The following is a 3,918-nucleotide window of genomic DNA, read 5'->3' as shown; positions in this document are numbered from 1 at the left end:
GATTATAAAGGTGCTCTACAGGTGTCTCCGAAGGTACTTGTTGGGTTGGCGTATTTCGAGATTAGGATTTGTCACTCCGATTGTCGGAGAGGTATCTCTGGGCCCACTCAGTAATGCACATCACATAAGCCTTGCAAGCATGCAACTAATGAGTTAGTTATGAGATGATGTATTATGGAACGAGTAAAGAGACTTGCCGGTAACGAGATTGAACTAGGTATTTGTTGGGTAACGTAGTAATTTCAAAAAAAATTCCTACGAACACGCAAGATTATGGTGATGCATAGCAACGAGAGGGCAGAGTGTTGTCCACGTACCCTCGTAGACCGATAGCGGAAGCGTTAACACAACGCGGTTGATGTAGTCGTACGTCTTCACAATCCGACCGATCAAGTACCGAACGTACGGCACCTCCGAGTTCAGCACACGTTCAGCTCGATGACGTCCCTCGAACTCCGATCCAGCCGAGTGTTGAGGGAGAGTTTCGTCAGCACGACGGCATGGTGACGATGATTATGTTCTACCGACGCAGGGCTTCGCCTAAGCACCGCTACAATATTATCGAGGTGTAATATGGTGGAGGGGGGCACCGCACACGGCTAAGAGATCAATAAATCAATTGTTGTGTCTCTGGGTGCCCCCTGCCCCCGTATATAAAGGAGCAAGGGGGGAGGCGGCCGGCCTAGGAGGAGGGCGCGCCAAGGGGGGAGTCCTACTCCCACCGGGAGTAGGACTCCTCCTTTCCTTGTTGGAGTAGGAAAAGGGAAGGGAGAAGGAGAAAGAAGGAAGGGGGCGCCCCCCCTCCCTAGTCCAATTCGGACTAGTCCATGGGGAGGGGTGCGGCCACCCTTTGGGGCCTTTCTCTCCTTTCCCGTATGGCCCATTAAGGCCCAATACGAATTCCCGTAACTCTCCGGTACTCCGAAAAATACCCGAATCACTCGGAACCTTTTCGATGTCCGAATATAGTCGTCCAATATATCGATTTTTACGTCTCGACCATTTCGAGACTCCTCGTCAAGTCCCTGATCTCATCTGGGACTCCGAACTCCTTCGGTACATCAAAACATATAAACTCATAATATAACTGTCATCGTAACGTTAAGCGTGCGGACCCTTCAGGTTCGAGAACTATGTAGACATGACCGAGACACCTCTCCGGTCAATAACCAATAGCGGAACCTGGATGCTCATATTGGCTCCCACATATTCTACGAAGATTTTTATCGGTCAAACCGCATAACAACATACGTTGTTCCCTTTGTCATCGGTATGTTACTTGCCCGAGATTCGATCGTCGGTATCTCAATACCTAGTTCAATCTCGTTACCGGCAAGTCTCTTTACTCGTTCCGTAATACATCATCCCGCAACTAACTCATTAGTTACAATGCTTCCAAGGCTTATAGTGATGTGCATTACCGAGTGGGCCCAGAGATACCTCTCCGACAATCGGAGTGACAAATCCTAATCTCGAAATACGCCAACTCAACAAGTACCTTTGGAGACACCTGTAGAGCACCTTTATAATCACCCAGTTACGTTGTGACGTTTGGTAGCACACAAAGTGTTCCTCTGGTAAACGGGAGTTGCATAATCTCATAGTCATAGGAACATGTATAAGTCATGAAGAAAACAATAGCAACAGACTAAACGATCGAGTGCTAAGCTAACGGAATGGGTCAAGTCAATCACATCATTCTCCTAATGATGTGATCCCGTTAATCAAATGATAACTCATGTCTATGGCTAGGAAACATAACCATCTTTGATCAACGAGCTAGTCAAGTAGAGGCATACTAGTGACACTCTGTTTGTCTATGTATTCACACATGTATCATGTTTCCGGTTAATACAATTCTAGCATGAATAATAAACATTTATCATGATATAAGGAAATAAATAATAACTTTATTATTGCCTCTAGGGCATATTTCCTTCAGTCTCCCACTTGCACTAGAATCAATAATCCGGTTCACATCGCCATGTGATTTAACATCAATAGTTCACATCACCATGTGATTAACACCCATAGTTCACATCGTCATGTGACCAACACCCAAAGGGTTTACTAGAGTGAGTAATCTAGTTCACATCGCTATGTGATTAACACCCAAAGAGTACTAAGGTGTGATCATGTTTTGCTTGTGAGATAATTTTAGTCAGCGGGTCTGTCACATTCAGATTCGTAAGTATTTTGCAAATTTCTATGTCTACAATGCTCTGCACGGAGCTACTCTAGCTAATTGCTCCCACTTTCAATATGCATCTAGGCCAAGACTTAGAGTCATCTAGATTAGTGTCAAAACTTGCATCGACGTAACCCTTTACGACGAACCTTTTGTCACTTCCATAATCGAGAAACATATCCTTATTCCACTAAGGATAATTTTGACCGCTGTCCAGTGATCTACTCCTAGATCACTATTGTACTCCCTTGCCAAAATCAGTGTAGGGTATACAATAGATGTGGTGCACAGCATGGCATACTTTATAGAACCTATGGCCGAGGCATAGGGAATGACTTTCATTCTCTTTCTATCTTCTGCCGTGGTCGGGCTTTGAGTCTTACTCAATTTCACACCTTGTAATACAGGTAAGAACTCTTTCTTTGACTGTTCCATTTTGAACTACTTCAAAATCTTGTCAAGGTATGTACTCATTGAAAAAACTTATCAAGCGTTTTGATCTATCTCTATAGATCTTGATGATCAATATGTAAGCAGCTTCACTGAGGTCTTTCTTTGAAAAACTCCTTTCAAACACTCCTTTATGCTTTGCAGAATAATTCTACATTATTTCCGATCAACAATATGTCATTCACATATACTTATCAGAAATGTTGTAGTGCTCCCACTCACGTTCTTGTAAATACAGGCTTCACCGCAAGTCTGTATAAAACTATATCCTTTGATCAACTTATGAAAGCGTATATTCCAACTCCGAGATACTTGCACCAGTCCATAGATGAATCGCTGGAGCTTGTATATTTTGTTAGCACCTTTAGGATTGACAAAACCTTCTGGTTGCATCATATACAACTCTACTTTAATAAATCCACTAAGGAATGCAGTTTTGTTTATCCATTTGCCAGATTTCATAAAATGCGGCAATTGCTAACATGATTTGGACAGACTTAAGCATAGATACGAGTGAGAAACTCTCATCATAGTCAACACCTTAAACTTGTCGAAAACCTTTTGCGACAATTCTAGCTTTGTAGATAGTAACACTACTATCAGCGTCCGTCTTCCTCTTGAAGATCCATTCAATCTCAATGGCTCGCCGATCATTGGGCAAGTCAATCAAAGTCCATACTTTGTTCTCATACATGGATCTCATCTCAGATTTCATGACCTCAAGCCATTTTGCGGAATCTGGGCTCACCATCGCTTCTTCGTAGTTCGTAGGTTCGTCATGGTCTAGTAACATAACCTCCAGAACAGGATTATCGTACCACTCTGGTGCGGATCTTAATCTGGTTGACCTACGAGGTTCAGTAATAACTTGATCTGAAGTTTCATGATGATTATCATTAATTTCCTCACTAATTGGTGTAGGTGTCGCAGAAACTGGTTTCTGTGATGATCTACTTTCCAATAAGGGAGCAGGTACAGTTACCTCATCAAGTTTTACTTTCCTCCCACTCACTTCTTTCGAGAGAAACTCCTTCTCTAGAAAGGATCCATTCTTAGCAACGAATGTCTTGCCTTCGGATCTATGATAGAAGGTGTACCCAACTGTCTCCTTTGGGTATCCTATGAAGACACATTTCTCCGATTTGGGTTTGAGCTTATCAGGATGAAACTTTTTCACATAAGCATCGCAACCCCAAACTTTAAGAAATGACAACTTTGGTTTCTTGCCAAACCACAGTTCAAAAGATGTCGTCTCAACGGATTTAGATGGTACCCTATTT

The sequence above is a fragment of the Aegilops tauschii genome, chromosome 3, assembly GCF_002575655.3.
Source record: "Aegilops tauschii subsp. strangulata cultivar AL8/78 chromosome 3, Aet v6.0, whole genome shotgun sequence".
Taxonomy (NCBI): Eukaryota; Viridiplantae; Streptophyta; class Magnoliopsida; order Poales; family Poaceae; genus Aegilops; species Aegilops tauschii.
This window is presented reverse-complemented; position numbering follows the sequence as displayed.